Source organism: Vicugna pacos, chromosome 35 (assembly GCF_048564905.1).
Source record: "Vicugna pacos chromosome 35, VicPac4, whole genome shotgun sequence".
In the NCBI taxonomy this organism is placed as follows: Eukaryota; Metazoa; Chordata; class Mammalia; order Artiodactyla; family Camelidae; genus Vicugna; species Vicugna pacos.
In genome coordinates this window covers 33,721,246-33,740,576 of record NC_133021.1, presented here as the reverse complement: position 1 = coordinate 33,740,576, position 19,331 = coordinate 33,721,246, and the positions used below count along the sequence as shown (strand labels likewise).

General features: G+C 44.3%; 4 long non-coding RNA genes across 6 annotated transcripts in view; 2 read left to right on the top strand and 2 right to left on the bottom strand.

Moving 5' to 3' along the window:
- Positions 1-19,331, bottom strand: part of LOC140691429 (uncharacterized) — a 151,237-nt gene that overhangs the window by 84,909 nt on the left and 46,997 nt on the right. The window lies entirely within an intron of this gene.
- Positions 3,148-6,776, top strand: LOC140691472 (uncharacterized). 2 transcript variants are annotated; one of them, XR_012067105.1, is made up of 4 exons: positions 3,148-3,252; positions 4,067-4,369; positions 5,190-5,751; positions 6,441-6,776. It is a non-coding gene; the product is annotated as an uncharacterized lncRNA (long non-coding RNA). The 2 variants fall into 2 exon arrangements; XR_012067104.1 differs by having other exon boundaries at positions 5,190-6,776.
- LOC140691382 (uncharacterized) lies at positions 7,063-9,866 on the bottom strand. The gene is made up of 2 exons (XR_012067015.1): positions 9,751-9,866; positions 7,063-7,376 (listed from the first exon to the last, which is right to left on the bottom strand). It is a non-coding gene; the product is annotated as an uncharacterized lncRNA (long non-coding RNA).
- On the top strand, positions 10,353-19,034 carry LOC140691555 (uncharacterized). Of its 2 annotated transcripts, none has more exons than XR_012067281.1 (3): positions 10,353-10,690; positions 11,540-11,657; positions 18,772-19,034. It is a non-coding gene; the product is annotated as an uncharacterized lncRNA (long non-coding RNA). The 2 variants fall into 2 exon arrangements; XR_012067280.1 differs by having other exon boundaries at positions 10,353-10,704.

Below are 19,331 nucleotides of genomic sequence, written 5' to 3'. Positions count from 1 at the left end.
CCAGGGTGCGACAAAGATGGAGACCTGAGAGTCAGGGGACAAGGGCACATGGGTGTAAAGGAGGAAGTTGATGGTCGTGTTGAGTGTTTCAGAGATTAAGGAAAACAAGGCTGGGAAAGTGACCGCTGGCTACAAGTTGGTACTGTTAAACCTGCCACAGAAGGCAGTGCACTGGAGGAGAAGGGTTGGAAACAGGAGAGGAACTTGGGCAAAGTGTTCAGAAACTTCACAGAAAGACAGTGCAGATCAGAGAGTAGCTGGGAGAACTTCTGGGATCCTTCTGCGTCTGTTTTGTTTTGTAACTGTGTGATATTAAGGATATGACTCACCAGTCAGTTCTTCTCAAGCTATGTTTGAGTCTCTTTTTGCAAATCCTAATTGCATGAAATAAAGCAGTGGTGATAAACATGGTGTTTAACACATATTTCACACAGAAAGTAGAGACTGCTGCAACCCAGTCAAAAAGGGAAGTTAGGTACCAAATGTATTGTCATATTTTTCTCTAAAAACTTCATAAGAGATTGAAATTAATTCCTTTTTTTTTTTTTTTTTTTGGCCTGGGTGGAGATCATGTTTTTGTTTGTTTGTTTTGTTTTTCAGTGAGGTACTGCAGGCAGAAGATTTCACCTAATTAAGGCAGTGGGGTTTTATGTTTACTCTTCACCGCTCCCCTCACCCCAAAGTGGCCTAACACTGTTTCTTGGACTGAAGTTTCAAATGTCTTGCTAGGAACGCAACCACTGTAAATCCTGCAACCTTAGGCGGGGGAGGGGACGGCAGGGAGGAGGCCCGAGAGGCTGACAGACGAGCTGGTCACACTCACAACCCACGAGTGAGCTCTGGACAAGGAGGTGTTTAATTCGGCCCTCCCTCATTTCGTATTTAAAATCCTGACAACAACTGAGAAATACAGTGGAAGTTTAAAGAAAAGAGAGTAGAAAATTGTGATTTTTAAAAAAAAATAATAGTGGGAATATGTCTCCTTTTCTAAGAAAGAAATCAGCCTTGGGCGAAAGAGCTAAGATTTAAAGAATCCTAAAGCTACATAAGTGCTTCCGGAGAGAGTCCCCTGTTAATCTAATCACAGGACAATAATTTGGTTAACAAAATCTATAAAAATCACTTCTCGTCAAACTTGGCTTCATGCCTGCTTTAGTCCAGAAGATTATGCTGGCTGAGGATGTAAATTGGCCTTGGGGAAAACACTCAGACACTAAATCTCAAAGCCTGGCCCCCATGCAGGTCTGTGGGGATGTGTTTAGGGTATCCTTTGAAAGCGACATGTTCCCTTCTGAGACCAGAATCATTCAATTGCTGAACTTCTCGTGGAGAATTCTGAATCTTCATAGCTAACTTGCCAAATGTGACGTCATACCTCCTTAGCTGTGATCTGTAATAATCCAATAATAATGTAATTAAATGGGTGCATAATAATCTAGAACAGTTTCACTCTTCATTGCTTCACTCCTCCTATAGGTGAACTTCTTCAATAATATGCCCATGTGATTAATGCCAGTAGGTCAGCTCCTCGGTCTTTACTCAGGGAAATACTGAGTGAGCACGACTGTGCAGGTAGGACTGGGCCACGTTGCAGGGGTCAGTGTTAAACAATCCTCTCTGGTCAAGTGGAGGAGTCTCTGACTTACAGTGTTTGCCAGTTTCCACAATATAAAACTCCACCCCTGGCCAGTTTCAGGCTCCTGATTTCACACTACCCACTGAAGGCAGATTTGATCAAAAATGCCAGCAGTCAGTCCTGCAAAGTCCACGGGGGCCAGTTCAGCACCTGATGGGGCAGAGGCCGGGCAGAGGGGACTGACTGCCAGAGAAACAGTACCCTGGCCTCCTGTGCCTGGCGAGGTTGAGAATATCTTACTGAGCAAGATGTAACGGTGCCTTGTTTCCTTTAAAAGCAGGACTGTCATAATGGCTTGGGAACTCACAGAAGTCCATCAAAGGAATGCAGAGAAAATATGAACCCATGCTGGAAAGCATTTTATATGTGAAAGAAAGACTAATTTGGGGTTTTTTTTAAAGCAAATTTAGCACAAAACCAATTGATATTTCCTGGAATATTTATCTTCAGGCGTTCCATTTACAAATGAACCTTCCTGTATCCCTTTCTTTGGCGACAGATAATTACAACACCTCACAGTTCCTCTCTTCAAAAAACGACTGCAATAAAATCACAAACCTGGAGCATCTTGGTCTGCACATGGTCCTTGAGAGATTTTCCATAACCTGTGTGTCCAGGACACAAAAATCTATGAAGCTAGACAAATATAAATAGAACTTATTTGCAAAGACTTGCACGCATCCTGACCCAGCACTCTGCGCAGTCCTAGATGTGAATCCACATTCGCAGACAGGAAATCCTTTCCTATATCTGAACTCTGTGTCTCACTTTTTCACATCTAATTAATTTCCTTTGTCTCGCCCTAAATGAGGGCATTATCCTGCCACCTTTACGTATAATTAAAGATACTGAAAAACCTTATTACTTCAGATCCCACTAATTTGCAAATTGTGATCACTCTTCAAGGACTGCACTGCAAAAACAATTAGATAAGCAAACGAACAGAATAAACATGATTCTAGCTGTATCACTTAACCTGCTTAGGAAAATTGTTTTTAAGCACTTTAGAAGCTTTCATTAATAAACCTGTCCGATGTGAAGAACTTTCTAAAAAACAAGCCCATGGTACACACTGGATAAGAGCGTCTGAACGGGGCTCAGGCCCTTAAATCGGGGAGAGAGGCCCTTTTAAGAGCTCTGGAGAACACTCTTGGGAAATTCGAGGGGGTGTTGGGAGGTTGGGGGCTAGGAGGCCCTGAAGGCAATCAAAGGGCATTTAGTGAAACGTGTTTCATAAAGCAGGTCTTTTGTGACTCATGCAATGACTTCCTTGTTATTTTCATCTAGATTTTGTCAGCTTCCTTCATTCCCTTACAATTATTCACTGACTGCCCACTCTGGACGAGGCCCTGAGGACATGGTGCACAGACAAAGGATGCATTGCTCTTTGTGTTTAATTTTTAAATAATTATTCACGTCTACCACTTGCAGGTCCCATTCTAAGCACATTACAAATAGCAACTCATTTAATTTATATTCCTCAGTGACCTCACAGTAAGTTGAGGAGACAGTTTATAATAAAGGAGATTCATGGCAACACCTAGGACGGGAGCTTAATGCAGCCTGGGGAGTCCAAGGTCAGCCTGAATACACCCTAATAAGGAGAAGTTTCTCAGGTGAGTAACTGAGGCCACTTGCAAAGCAAAGGGTGGGGGTTGGTGAGACAGCCCTGTGCATCCCGATGGCAGGTAAGATGGCTTTTTCTGTAGCTCGGTACCCATGGAACTGGAAAGAGGGACACAAAGCTGGGAAGAGGGACAGGGTGTGTCAGGTAGGTATGACATTTTAAACAGAATGCTCAGGAAGGGCCCTTGGAAAAGGGAGCCTCAGAGCAAGGAGCAGGAGTTGGTAGGAGACTCTGGGCAGAGGGAAGGAGAGCTCCCTGAGGGAGTGCTCGGGAGACTGGAGAGGAGCGGTAGGAGCACAGAAGGTGGGGTCAGGGTCGGCTCTGTGCAGATTTCTGTGAAGATTTTGACTGAATGGAAGTTATTGGAGGGTTTGAATAGGAAGCAGCTTATCTACCCTTGTTTTGCATTCTGAAGCATTCATCTGTCTGCCTGCTATTCTGATGTTTCCTGAAGGGGCAGCGGCAGAAGGAAGGGTGAGTCAGGAGGCTGTCCACCTGCAGCCATTCAGGTGGGAGATGCTGGGCTCAGACCAGAGAAGGACTAGAGCAGGTGGAAGACAGTCAGGTGCTGGGCACCATCCCAAAGCAGCATCAGCTGAATCTGCTGATGGACTTGATGTGGGATGTAAGTGAAGGGGAAGGCTTGGAATTTTGACCAGAATAACTGGAAGGGTCAGGCTTCCCTCAACTGAAGTGGGCAACTATGGGAGGGGTGTGTTTCTCAGGTGCGATGGCCAACTCTGGGGTGGCCCCATGATTTCTGCCTCCCAGTGTTCACACCCTGTGTATTCTTCCCCCTTCAGTGCAGGTGGGAACTGTATGCTCCTTCTAACCATCGGAATACAGCCAAGGTGGCCAATCATGTGTGACTGTGTGCACAAGATTAAGTCACATGAAACTGTACCTGGACCTGTTAGAAGATTCTCTCTTACGGGCCTTGAAGAAGCAAGCTACCAGCTGTGAGCTTCCATATGGCAAGACATTGAGGGTGGCCACCAGCTGACAGCCAGCAAGAAGCAGAGGCCCTCAGGCCAGAATTCTGGAAGGAACTGGATGCTGCCAACACCAGGTTGAGATGAGCAGATGCATCCCCAGCTGAGCCTCAGGTGAGACCACAGCCCCAGCCAATACCTGACTAGAACCCAGCCAATCTGTGCCCAGAGTCCTGACCCAAAGACACTCTGAGATAATACATGTGTGTTGTTTTAGCCACTAAATTGGTAGTAATATTGTTATGCAGCAATAGAGCACAAACACATCAAGGGAAAGACTGATTTTGTCTTGAACCAATTGTTTGAGGTATACGAGATTCAGGTGGAAATGTGAGTGGGCAAACTGATGTAAGACCGTGGATTCAGGATAAGGACCAAGAAGCCAGGTCCAGGCTAGAAGTTTACACGTAGGACTCATCAGCTATGGATGGTGCCGAAAGCCTGCCTTCTTGCTGTGTTTCCTACACGGCTGCGCATATCTGTGTCCTGATCTGTTCTCAGAAACACACCAGTCCTACTGGACTATTGCCCACCCATACACCCTCATGTAACTTAATCATCTCTTTAAAGACTCCATCTCCAAATAAGGTCACATTTTGAAGTCCTGGGGTTTAGGACCTCAACATATGAATTTGGGGTTGATACACAAAGAGCCCAGCTGAGGTCCAAGCCATCAGCCAGCATCACCTGAAGCCTGCGAGTGAGGAGTGAGGGCACTTCCAGACAACTCTGGCCCTGTCATCGGGCCACCACCTCAGACTCACATACTGAGGACCACTCTGGGTCAACCCCCAACCCACAGGATCCATGAGCATGAAATAACGTGTTTTATCCCCACTGAGTTCTGGGGTCCCAGGGGCTTGTTCCTCGGCAGTAGTAACTGAAATATACTCGGGGGGGTGTCATGTAACATCTCAGTCTTTACATCCATCAGGTGTACTTTTTATGGTGAGGAAAGTACGGCATGCAAGATCCTTCGCTTCTAAGTGGCGACGAGTGATTGGAACCCAGACGGCTGACTCGTCCAGGGTGGGTCTAGGGTAACCGCAGGAACTCCGCTCAGTGCTGGTGACCATGCCGATTTGCCCAGGCCAGCCCTGGTCTTCCTGGGGACTGCTGTCTGAGCACACCCAGCCAGCCTGGAGGACGCCCCGTGAGGCTACGTCCTGGCTGTTCAAAGCGTGCCCAGTGCATGCCGCAGGAGCTGCTGGAGCCCCCCGGACAGCCACGCCTCGGCCACTGCAAGGCCTCCACGCAGGCCACCGGCTTCCAGAGCTGCACACACATGTGGGGGGGTGGCCTGGGTAGCCCTGAGTGCACAAGTCCGAGGACACGCTCAGGAGTCAGGGGTGCCCACTTTGCACGGCCCGTAAAGAACCCGCTGTTTTCTCTGGTCCTTGGTTTCTGACTGCAGGGGCTACCCACAAGGCTTATTTGTCCAAGGGAACAGACGCCGCTCCTCAAGATCTTCATTCCAAGGGCTGGTTTCTACTGACGTGAGTGGGCAGCAAGACACAAGGGGAAATCCAGCTGAGGCTTATTTTTAACCACACTAGCCTTCTGGCGTTTTGGGGTTTTTTTTTTTTTACCTTTTTAAAGAGAAATGGATCAAGCATTCTTCCCCTCACTCCCTCTCAAAAAACATCTGGAGGATGCACTCCTTCTATGCTGGTGCTCCCCCTTGGGGGAAAAAACCTTAATTTTTAACCTACTGCAATATCAAAACTGAGCTAGACCCACGGTGCCTTGTCTCCACTGGCCTCACTGGCTGGGATCTTCTTCCCGACAGAAATAGCAGCCAAGGGCAGTTGTTGTGTATTTTAAGCGCCTCCTTTGAGACACTCACTCCTTACGCTCCAACAACTGCGGGAAGACGCCCACTCAGTGGGCAGGGCTGAGCGCTCCTCGCCCCTCAGCGGCCCCTCCCACCGCGCTGCTTCCCCTGACTCCGCAGGCACAGGAGACGTTCTCCTTCCGTCCTACATTCTTATGTTCCATCCTGTTAGCAGTTTCAGAGCATCCAGTCCAAGTCTGACCTACATCACAGAGTGAGGCAGCCACCAGCACACACAGGACTAAGACAGATTGATTTTTCTGGCTTTGCTGGTTTCAAGGGAGATAAATCTCAATGATTAATAATTTATCCGATAGATAAAGGCTTTTGTTGTTGTTGTCTTCATTCCAGAGGACAGTCCGAGATTTTATTGTCCCAGGTTCAAGCACTAACTAGGGAGGTGTTTGCTGAAGACGTGAGCACAAACCCACAGTAGAAGATTCATGGTCGTCCTTCTCTCTGCATGTCCTCAAAAAGGGGCAGTGGAGGCAGAGACTGAGGCTGCAACAAATCACATCAGAGAGGAGCACGACCTCCGTCTTCCGAATTACTCGCTACTCTACCCATCCTGAGGGCGGCCCTGGCTTGGGAATGCCTGCTTTGTTTCATTACATTAAGAGGGTTTTTAAACTGTTCCTCTCTTTCTACTTTCTTTTCTATTTTTCCCAGTGTTTCACTTCTGATGTTCCCTCCTTTACACCAGCCTCCATTAAATGATCAGGCAAACTGGATCCCAAGCTGTTCTCTGCAGTGCAGGGAAATAGAGATCATGTAACAGCAGGCGTGCGGCTCCATCACCAGCTCCCAGGTCAGAGGGCTGGAATGTTGCTGGAATGCTGCACAATCCTGTTTCCCACTCCTGAGGGGGCTTTGGCTCAGGAACACAAATAAGGCTGAGTCAAACAGACATGCCCATGCTTTCACTCTGGGACAACCTCTAGAACAGATCAAGGAAGTCAGAGGCGAAAGGATATTTTTACACCATAATTTTATCTCTATCCTTTGAGGCCTGTCGAATGGGGTTTCTCAGTAAGCTGCAGAATCCATGAGAAATACACTGTTCAGCAGTTCAATAGCATGTGAACGGGGCATGAGTGCATTGCAGACATGCACCCCTGCATGCGTTCTGCATTCTGCCCTGATGCCAGGACAGGCCTTCTAAAAACGCAGAGAGCAAGGGCCTGCGATGCTCTACGCGGCTGTACACGGCATGCTTGGGCAGCAGGAAGCCAGGATTGATTTTAAGTAATCTGATTCTCAGGTCACAGGTCTTTGTCAAACTACAGCCTAGAAAAATAAGATATTGATTTTCTGAGTCAAAAAAAAATGTTATGTCAACACAGAATTAGAGAGTCACATCCTTATAACATCTTTGAAGATAGAAAGAATACACATTTCAGTGTAAGAATATCAGATGTATATGCGGTCTCCTTATCATCTGCTCCTTCCTAGAGAAACACGCCTAGAATTGTTACATTACAGCTTGAGACACTATCGTGTTATGTAAACAACATGTTGTGTATCTATGTGTTTTGTCAAAGCCTTTAGTTTCTGTTACCACAGAGACTATGAACTGTTAACATAACCTTACAAGGCAGAGTACAGGTCCTGGCTTAATCTTGTCCTAATTATGTGACCTCAGGCAAACTACTTCACCTCTGTGCTCTAGTGCCTTCATCTCTAAGTCAGAAAAATAATATGATTCACTTCAAAAAATCAACTGAGGAATAAATCAGGTAACATACGTGCAGTGCTAAGAAACGCTTTCGGCACTTAGGTAGCGCCATACACCTGTATGCTGTTATCATCGCTACTTAGTAGGACACTGAGAGTCACTCCAAAGTCCATTTCACTTCTTAACTGTCCACCTCTCTCACAGAGAGGCCATGTGATCTGGCTGTATGTGGCACCAATATTATGCAAACTCTAAAAACATTTTATAAAGTAACATAAAGGGGATTAAGAATCTTATGAATTCAGTATTATCTTGACACAAAACCAAGTAAGGATAAGAAAAGATGAGAAAACCCAAGATCAACATTTCTCATGAACATACCTACAAATATCTTCATAAAATATTTGCAAATAAAATCCATCAATATATAAAAATGACCATACATCATGACCAACTGGCATTAATCCCAAGAATGCAGTTGGTTCATCAATCAAAAATCAATGTGATTCACCATATTGACATAATAAAAGATAAACATATCATCAGCTCAAAAGATGCAGAAAAAGCATTTGACAAAATCTGACACCTATTTATGATGAATACAATGGACAAACTAGGAATAAAATGGAACTTCCTCAATATGATCAAGGACATTTTTGGAAAACCTATAGCTAACGTATTTAGTATCATAATGGAAGTGCTTCTCCATAGGATCAAGAACAAGTCAAGGAAAACTGCTCTCTTCTCAGCCCTTCTACTCAGCTTTGTACTGGAGGCCTTAGCCTGTGCAAAGAGAAAACTAAAAGAAATAAAAGGTAAACAGATTAGACAGGAAGAAGCACAACTCTTAAATCACAGATAATGTTTTACAGAGATAATTCTAAGAAGTCCTTTAAAAACATTCTCAAACTAATAAATAGTTTTACAAGGTCACAGGATAGAAAGTAAATACTCAAAAGTTACTTGTAATTCTACAGGCTAGCAACAAACAACTAGAATAAGTTTGTTTCAATGCCATTAACAATAACATCCGAAAAGTGAAATATTTAAGGATACATTTAACAAAAATGTGTAAGAACTACATACTGAAACCCATAAAAACACTGCTTATGAAAATGAAGATGACTTAAATAAAGAGGTAGACCTGGTTCACAGATTGAAGGACTCAGTATTTCACAGATGGGCATTCCCCTCCAAGCTGATCTATGATTTCAGTGCAATTCCAATCAAATTCCCACCAGGATTTTTTGTAGAAATTGTCAGGCTTAATCTAAAATTTATATGGAAACAAAAAGATGATGGAATAGCCAAAACAATTTTTAAAAAGAGAAAGTTGGAGGACTTAACCTGAATGACTTTAAGACTTACTATAAAACTGCAATAACCAAGGCAGTGTGCCAAGGATGTAAAAAGAGAACTTAGGATAATGAAACAGAATATAGATTAAAGTAGACCCATATATATGTGGTCAATTGATTTCTGACAAAAGCACTAAATTAACTCAATGGGGAAAGATGGTATTTTCAACAGGCTGTGCTAGAATAATTATATAATCAAATGAGGAAAAAACTACTCAATTCTCACCTCACATTATTCACAAATGAACCATAGGACTAAATGTAAAATCTAAAATCATTAAACTTCAAAAATCAAACGTAGGAGAAAATCTTTGTTCTAACTCATTCTGGCTTGATTATAGGCAAAGACATCATGGGTGGAACAGAAGAGAATAAATCATTACATTTTAAACTAGTTAAGCTGGACTTCATCAAAATTTAAAGCCTCAGCATTAACACAATGAAATCACTAGCATCAATTGGGAGAGAATGTTTATAATGCAGATATCTGACTTTTAGAAAAGGTAGAGAGACTTGATCAAATACTTCTACCCATGAAGACGAAGGATGGTAAGCAGCAGGTGAAGACACTTCACACCTTCAGCCACTAGACAAATGCAAATTAAAACCATGGTGAGGTACCACTCACCTGTTAGAGCATCTGTCAAATAAACAAACAGGCAAAATCCTGACAATACAAGTGCAGGTGGGACTGAGGAGCCCTCGGAACTCGCCCACATTTGGAATGCAGATGGTGAAGCCACTTTGGAAAACAGTCAGGAAGTTTTTTATAAAAAATAAACATACACTTATATTAAGTTAAACATATACTTAACTCTAACAGGCCCAAAATGGAAACCACCCAAATAACCATCAATTTGTGAATACACGAACAGACTGACACATGTCTACATCGTGGAACACTGGTCATTAACTGAAATGAACAACAAACGAACTGTCGATAACATGCAACAATGTGGATGGGCTCTTAAATACTGAAAGAAGTCATACACAAGGGATCACACCCAATATATGACTCATTTACATGAAATTCTAGCTGAGGCTAAACTCGTCTAAAATGACAAGACAGCAGACGGATGGTTGTCAGAAACCAGGAGGTGCAGAGGGCAGACAAGTGCAAAGGAACACAGGGTGCCCAGCGAGACAATGGGAATATTCTAGAACTTGAGAGGGCTGGAATCCTGAAGTTTTACTATACATAAACTACACTTCAATTAAAGTGACTTTAAAATTCCAGGGCAGGTCTGAGGGCTCTCAGAAGAGAATTTTCCTTCCGAGGGCAGGCACGCCTGGGTGTCTCACATACGTTAGAGCACCACTGCGCAAAGCCAGACAGATCAATAGTATTATTACGTTGATATCCCAGAGAAGCCGACTGACGCGCGGCGAATTCAGAGCCTGTCCACAGCCACTGGGCCAGGACTCAAGAGATTTTAATTTGCTGGGTTCTGACGCCAGAGCTCCCTGGAGCTGAACGGGGTGATTTTCTGCTGGGGTTCACAAAGAGCACGGAGGTAGAAGCTCAAGTGAGAAGTGACCTGAGCATCAGATGTCACCGCCAGGTTTCTGTAAGAACATTAATGTATGTGTATGTTCACATGCATATTTATACACACACATTATAGAAATTTATATGCCATCACTGACTCAGGGCACCAGCATTCGAGCCAGGTAACGGGTTCTGTGAAGCAAATCAGCACCTCTGACCCCTCACTTTCCTTGGTGGAGTTTTCAGCCCTTCTTAATTCAAGGTCCACCTCTAGCTGCAGTAGTAGCTGCTTCAACAGGACAAAGAGCTCCTGTGTCACAGACAGAGAATCCTAGAATGTACATACTCCTTAGGGATAAAGTATAACCTGTCACTCTGCATTTTTGAAAACATGTCTCCTTGACAAAATTGCCTTCCACGGTCATCCAGGAAGTTCATCTCAGCCGTTCTGACCATAAGCAACTGTCAGCATGAGAAATCCAACAGCAATCTACATGCTTCTTCCAAAACTGCTAGTAAAACACATAATCTAGATGACTGATAAGCAGTTCTTTTGAAAGCTGTATTTTCTGAACATTTAACCACAATTTTCAAAAATATGCCGAAGTTGAACACATAGCACTTAGGCCTGTCTCCTAGATTCATCGCTGCTCAAAATGTGGCCACACATTTTTAACCTACCCCATTTTTCCCTTTTTATTTCTTTTTTGATGCATTTTAAAGCAAGTCACAAACACTATCATTTAATTCCTACGTACTTTAGTACGCACCTGTTTAAAACAGTCCTATTTAACATAAGTACAATGCTACTTTTATAACTAACAAAATTACCAATAACTCCTTGGTGACATCTAATACAGACTCCACATTCTGATTTCAAGAATTGTTTCAATAACGTTTTTTTAAGATCTTTTTTTTTCAAACCAAGGTCCAGTAACGTCCATGCAGTAATAGGATGAAGTGGTTCTCTGGTGTGTCCTAACTTAGACCAGCCCCTCCTTCTCACCCCTCTTCTTTTCATGGCACTGAGGTGTTCAAGGAACCAGGTGAGTGGCCCTGGAAAGCCCCACATTCTGGATCTGTCTGTCTCCTTGTGATGAACAGTCCCTTGACCCCATATTCCTGTGTGCTGGAAGTCACTCAGAGGCCTTAGTTAGACTCAGGTTCACTGTCTTGTTCAGAATATGTTGTCCTGGGTGCTGCATGTTTTGTAGTGACCTCATCAGGAGCTGCAGGGCCTGACAGTCCCAACCTGTCATTTAAATATTGAATTAATTGGAAAACCTCTTGGCCAAACGCTCTCAACTCAGAGTGAGGAGCCGCACTACTGAGATTTTAGGTCATTTAAGCGTCTCGTGTCAGCTCTCAGCAGGGCTGCCAGTCCTGGGAGCTGAGAATCCCCCCCACCCCGGAAAGACAAGGTCCCGTCCTTGGCCAAGACGCACGTTACTTTACATGCTGCCTCTCTTGCTTTTCACACGGAGCTTTTCACCTAGGAAGGCATCCGCTTACTCTAATGAGCAGGCGAAAAGACAAGCGGATAATGATCATTTCTAACTGGATACAGATCCAGCAGATTGATCCATCATCTCCACCAATGGCTGTCAATGTTCCACATGGCACCCCTATCAAACTAATATCCTAAATGCCTGTATGGCTGTAGCTGTCAGATTAACCTCATCCCGAATCGGCAGCCTCAGTCATCTCCACACAAAATCAGCTGGAGGGTTTAGACGTGAGTGTGTAGATACCCCTGCCCATCCTCTACTCCATCTGGGAATCCCTTGCCACAGCCTCCTTCTACCCAAGTCTGCATCAGAGGAAATCCCCCATCTCTCTGATCCCTGTAAGGCCTCACCCGTGCTACCAGGCAGAAGACAATGCTCTGCCCTAGTCACTGAGACTGAAGGGTTAGGGACTGACTGTGCTGCTTCCTTAAAAGGGAAATAGAGGAGGCACAAAACAGTGATATCAGGCAGCTAATTTTCAGTCACCTGCAGGAAACACACTGCTGGAAGTGGACTGGGTGACAGGAATGCCTCTCCTCCGTTCAATGGCCATCGTCCCTCCTCCTTTACTCAGAAGGTGCATGCTTTACTTGGGCCAGCAAAGCGCGCACCTCAAAGGCTACGTTTCCCACCTCCTTAGGGCTGGTGTTGGCCGCAGTTCTGGTTTGCCTGCGGAAGCATCTTTCTCAGCCTGATGAACTGTCACAATTGTAAGTGATATTTCACATGGCTCTTTCAAAAGTATCCTTAGTCTGGACAATTCAAGTGTATGGTCACCCTAAGTAGCCGTGACTATAGAGATGTAAGAGGAAGTCACGTGGGGAGCAGCTTCTGGAAAGCACCTTAAAGGTGTCCCAATCAACAGGGACGTGCACCCGACAGCCACCCCCTCCACCCTCCTGCAGGAATGTAGAAATGAGGGTTGGTGCTCCAGTAGCCTTTTCAGACCATGAAGTGGCCTTGAGGACCATTAATTCCTGTACCAAGTAGGGCAGAACAGAAAGCTCGAAGCTGGGTCCTGATGAACCTGATGCTGCCAGCCAGTTCTGGGATAGTTATTCCCGAACTGCTGTCCATTTTCTTTACCCTGCTGCTAACTCATGCTCCCCTTCGACTTTAACGAGTTAGACTAAGGTCAGTTCTGGTGGCTTTTCAATGTGTCCACTACTGCAGGCGCAGCTACACTCCCCAGATCTCCCTTCCCTGTCTGTCTCTGGCCACCACGGAGATTCCTACGTGGACTGGGAGGGGAGGGAAGTGGCAGCCTGTCTGAGCTGCAGGCTCACCCTGATGGGAGGGGGCCAGCACCAGGTTAGCTGGGGTGTTATTTGCCACTGAGCCCTAACTCATAGGAGTCAGCTTCACAATAGCCAAGACATGGAAACAATCTAAATGTCCATCAACAGATGACTGGATAAGGAACCTGTGATACATTTATATAACGGAATACTATCAGCCATAAAAAAAAATTATGCCATTTGCAGCAGCAACATGGATGGACCTGGAGATTGTCATTTTAAGTGAAGTAAGCCAGAAAGAGAAAGAAAAATACCATATGATCATGTATCACTCATATGCGAAATCTAAAAAAAGAAAAAAGACACTAATGAACTCATCTACAAAACAGAAACAGACTTTCAGACATAGTAAACAATCTTATGGTGATGGGGGTAAGGGATAATAAGGAGCTGGAAATTTGCAAATATTAACTACTATATATAAAAATAGATTAAAAAACAAATTCATTCTGTATAGCACAGGGAATTATATTCAGTATCTTACAGTAACCTATAATGAAAAAGAATATGCAAATGAATATATGTATGTATACACGACTGAAATATTATGCTGTACACCAGAAACTGACACATTGTAACTGACTAGACTTCAATTAAAAAAAAGAAATGTATCTGAACAATGAATGAGGTACAAGACAGACCTGCCTTTACTAAATTCTACTCTTTAGTGAATATATTGGTGCTATGGACAGAATGTTTGCATCCCCCACCTCAAAACTCATGTGCTGAATCCTAATCCACAACGTGACAGTGTTAGGACACGGGGCCTCTGGGAGGTGATGAGGTCACGAGGGTTGGGGCCCTTATCGTGGAATTACAGTGCCCTAATGTAAGAGACCCCAGAGAGTGCCCCTGCTGCTTCTGCCACATGAGAACACAGCAAGAAGCCAGCCGTCTATGAAACAGGAAGCAGGTCCTCAGCAGACATCAAATCTGTTTGTGTCTTGATCTTGGACTTCAAGCCTCCAAAACTGTGAGAAATGAATGTCTGTTGTTTACAAGCCACCAAAGCACAACAATTACATTGTTATGGCTACCTGAAAGGACCCGGACAATAAGAAAATATAAATAATAATTTGTGATTAGCCATCCAGTGCCCTACCTTGCAGATTCAGCTCTGTTTGAGTGGTGCAGAAATGTGAAGACATCATAACATATCTTCAAGTATCAACCATACGTGCATACTTAGTTATAAATTAAAATAATATTGAAAGTCCTCTTTTTTGCACCTAAAATAAAATCTAATTTTGTTACAAAGTACATCCACACCCTCCTGCTGCCGTCTACCCTTTCAGAATTGTTATTTCAGGCTAACTGGAACTGTTAGTACACTGAGGATTAAATTCAGAAAGCCACTGGGGATTTACCAACAGGCAGAGTTTAGAGACCACTGAGTGGTTTCTGTGAGTATGTTACAGCTCTCAGGCTACAAACAGCCCTCAATTTGTTTGCCAAGAATTCTGAATTACCTCAGAAGCCTACAATGTTGTCACCAACAAGGGCAAGTCTGCTGTAGCACGATCCAGCCCATGTTAACACTTTAAAGCCATGAGAACGCTAAGCACTCAGCTGTCTGGTACCCTGGCTGCCTTCTGACACAGTATGTGAACCGGAATTCTCACCTGTCTGAATACACTTCCCTACCAGTGTCCCTGGGGCCTGCGTTCTGAAAGCCGAGCTCATTCTTCCTGATTGCCCCTGCCCCACGCCATCAAAATCACGTCAAAGTCACATCAGGGCAGGAAAAGAATGTTCCCAGAAGCCACATTTATATTTCCTGCCTTTATCTAAAAAAAAGAAAGAAAGAAATACAGTATCATCTCCAAACCCTTCTACAACACAAATATGAGACGGTTTTAGCATAAACAGGCTAAAAGTGCATTTGCCTGGACCCCGATGAGTCTGCCCACTGCCCTGAGGGCGTCACTCCAGGGTGAGAGAGTGGAGGAGAGGCTGGACCGGACGTCACAGGCCTCCACTGATCACTGTCCTCTTGATTTTATTTCCTCTAAACTTTAAATCAGGATAACTCACAAGAGAAAAATCACAACGTGGCTTCCACATGTAACTTTTACATAAGAAGGATCCCAATGGGTGGAAAATTTTAGGAAAACTCTAAGTAAGGAGGCACGGCCTGGAAAAGAGAGAGGAATAAAGAGCGCCCTGTCAGTAGTCAATGTCAAGCGTACTGGTTCTGCAGTGAAGCAGGCTTTTGTCTCTGAGAAGCCTGGTGTGCCATTAAGAGATTGGGGTGCCAGCTGAAGCCGGACATTTTTCAAGATTGTGCCCCTGCTGTCATTACCCCAACATCATGTCACTGGGTCTAAACACAGTGAAGGAGCAAACCACATTAGCAATAGGAATAAAGACAGAGTTAAGAAGAAAGAGATCCAGATGAACACTGCCTTCTTCCCCACCTCCCAGCATCTCCCACCCCTTTCCCGTCCTCCTGGCTCCAAGCTGCAGCACAGGACTCGGCCCGCACTTTCACGCGGCCACAGTCCACTGCGGACCCGCAGTGGCCCGGCAGCCGTGCTCTGGATTCTGCCTGTACTAGCCATTCCGTGCGAGCGGAGTCAAGCAGGGAAGCATTCTGATCTTTCTACTTCTTTCATGTGCTAGAAGGGTAGGGAAAACAAAAGGAAATGGTACCTTGGAGCATGAGGCACTGTCACAGGGAACAGAGAACCAAGAAACCCTCTGGGTCACAAGACAGGCAGGGCAGCAGATTTCCTCTGGGGTGTGCAGGGCCGACACGCACAAAGACATATCGATCCTTGGTGGCCTGTCTCACCCGCAAAGTGGTGATGGTCTGCATATTAACGTGCAGCCCAGACACTGCGGCCAACAGAACAGACAGCAGCATTTGGGTCCAAGAACCCTGAAAGCAAGTGTTAATTTCCAGTTTCGATGAAGAAAACTACACAGAATGCAAAATGATACAGCCCCTCTGGAAGACAGCTTGGTGCCTCAACACTAAACATTCCTACCACATGATCCAGCGGTCACACTCCTTGGAATAAGCTGAAAACTTATGTCCACAAAAAAATCTGCACAGGGGTGTTTACAGTAGCTTTATTTGTAATTTCCCAAGCTTGGAAGCAACCAAGATGCCCCTCAGTAGGTGAGTGAATAAACTGTGGTCCATCCAAACAATGGAATATTATTCATTACTAAAAAGAAATGAGCTGCCGAGCAAGAAAAGACACAGAGGAACTTCAAATGTAGTATGTTACTGAGTGAAAGAAGCCCATCTCAAAAGGCTACACACTGTATGATTCCACAACTCTATGACATTCAGGAAAGGAAAAATTACAGAGATAGTAAAAAGATCAGTGGTTGGGGGTAGGAAGGGATGAACAGGTGGAGCATGGAGGAATTTTAGGGCAGTAAAAATACTCTGTATGATACTATAATGGTGGGTACATGTGTCATTACACATTGGTCCAAACACATGTTGGATGTGCACCACTACGAGTGAACCATGATGTAAACTGTGGAATTTGGGTGATGATGATTTGTCAATGTGGTTCATCAATTGTAATAAATGTGCCATCTAGTGGGGGACGCTGATGGTGGGGGAGGCAGTGGGGGGTGGGGTACATGGGAAATGTCTGTACCTTCCCACCCAGCTTCTCTTAGGCTTAAAATCCTTCAAGCAGGTCCACACATCTGTTGCACAGCAGTTACATGCTACAGTTGTAGAGGATGCTTCTTGAGAATTTCACAGAAGCATTAGCAGCTACATAAAATGAGGCAACATCATTGTGAGCACCCACTGGACAGTTTACTGTCTAAGAAGGCAAAGATCTGGATGAACAGACTTTTATCTGATTGGATAAATCTCCCAAGAATCAGATGCAGCCATTTGCTGTCAGCTCACAGTGGGTGCTAAAAAATGTTGGCTGAGAGACTGACCAGTGGTGTCTGCAAAAATCTCAGAATATTTTAGTTATGAAAATTTGATGGATTTTACTATTGAAGTGGGTGTTAAGACATCTGGAATTATTTTTCATAAATAGTAAAGATTACACAGCAAAACATTTGTTTAATTGTTCTATCTTCTAGCGTTTACTATTTAATTGGCTAGTGGCTAAGATCTGCAACAGATATGACAAACCCAGTTTACGTTTTTTAGACCAAAGATTTAATATGTGACTTTTGTAAATAGTGTGTAAGTGAATAGAAATATTACAGGATCTGATATTAGAAGGGAGTTAGGGATCAGTAAGGCTTCACTGATGCTCCCAAAGTCATACGACTAATAAGTGGTAGAACCGTTTGAGGGCTAGTTTCCTCCAAGTTTTACCTTTTCTCTCAGGTACATAAAAATTCTGCAGCCTGTCTTCATTTCTGTTTTGCCTGCTTTAGTAATAACAGTAGATACAACTTTAAAAAACTGTATTAGTCTGCTCAGGCTGCTGTAACAAAAATATCACAGACCGACAGGGATAACAACAGAAGTTCATTCTCTAACAAACCTGGATGCTGGAAGCCCAAGATCAAGGTGCTGGCAGGCTCGGTTTCTGGTGAGAGCCCCTCTGGCTTGCAGACTGCCGCATCTCGCTGCTTCACTTGGCCTTTCCTCTGCACATGCGGAGAGTGAGCGAGCTCTGGTGTCTCTTCTTCTTCTAAGGACACTGGTCCTATGAGATTAGGGCCCCACCCTTATGACTTCATTTCACTTTTATTACCTCCTCCCAGGCACATCTCCAAACACACTAGGGATTAGGACTTCAACATGTGAATTTTGGGAATCCACAACGAGCACTTGCATTCCAGTCACTTCTCTTGGTGTTTTTTATTTATTTATTTATACACTATCTAGTAAATTTGTGTATTTACTAATTGTATTATCACAATATGTATTATCTCCATAGTATAGGGGAGGAAACTGAGGCATTTGAGTAACTTGCTTGCAGTCACATGAAGTAACTGAGCCAAGCGCTGGTGACAGTCTGGCTCTAGAGTCCACATGGTTCAGTTCACCCTTCGACCATATGATCTCTCTTCACCCTTCTTTTATAACAAGGGCTACAAAACTAGATCCTGGTGCAACTCATATGTCACTGCAGTCTGTCTATCAGACTCTGGTGGGAGTTAGTTTCCTAAAACAGATCTCATTGGATCGAAATACATCCACTGGTGGCCCCACTTTCCCTGCACTGCAGATCTCCTGTAGGACAAAGTTTCCATGCCTTAATGTTGTACTGAATGCCTCCTCCATGATGCTGTCCCCAGTTCCCTCCCCAGCCACATGTCCCAACATGTCTTCTGACCTTGAATCATTCTCTGCATGTGTCCCCACATTGTTCTCTACAGTCTTCAATGAGCTCTTCTCTCTTCCTTTCCAGGTAAAGGGCTGCACCTTCCTACACAAATTTTCATCAAGACTCGGGGAGCACAGACGACACAGTCCCTCTGGTGCCCACATCCCTCCCGCGGTACCTGAATGTCACGTCTGCTGCACGTGTCATTCTTGTCTGTTTACATGTTGCTATTCATCAACCTTTCCCTGGTAGTTTTCCTGGAGGGCAAAGGCTACATGTGTGTTGTTTTTGAACGCCTGGTTCCTAAATTCAATCTGAAATATACCTGACAGCCAATACTTGTTGAATGAATAGTCATTCGAGTATTATGGTCTGTATCAAATGCTTCTTTGCAGCTGACCTGAAGAAAGTGCACTGGAATTCAATTTTGTTGACGTCTTCCTATTAGCCAGGAGTGGGAACAGGTGCCACCTACATTGAGGACCCTGAGTGGAATGCAGGTCACTCTTTCTTAGCGTGTTGTTAACATATCACAAGATAGAACTCTAGTGAAGAATTTGTACATTTCTAAACATGAGAAGAGTTGCTCAGTTGTTCTACAAATATTCTGTCTCCAATGTTGCCTTTGGAATATATGTGTTCTG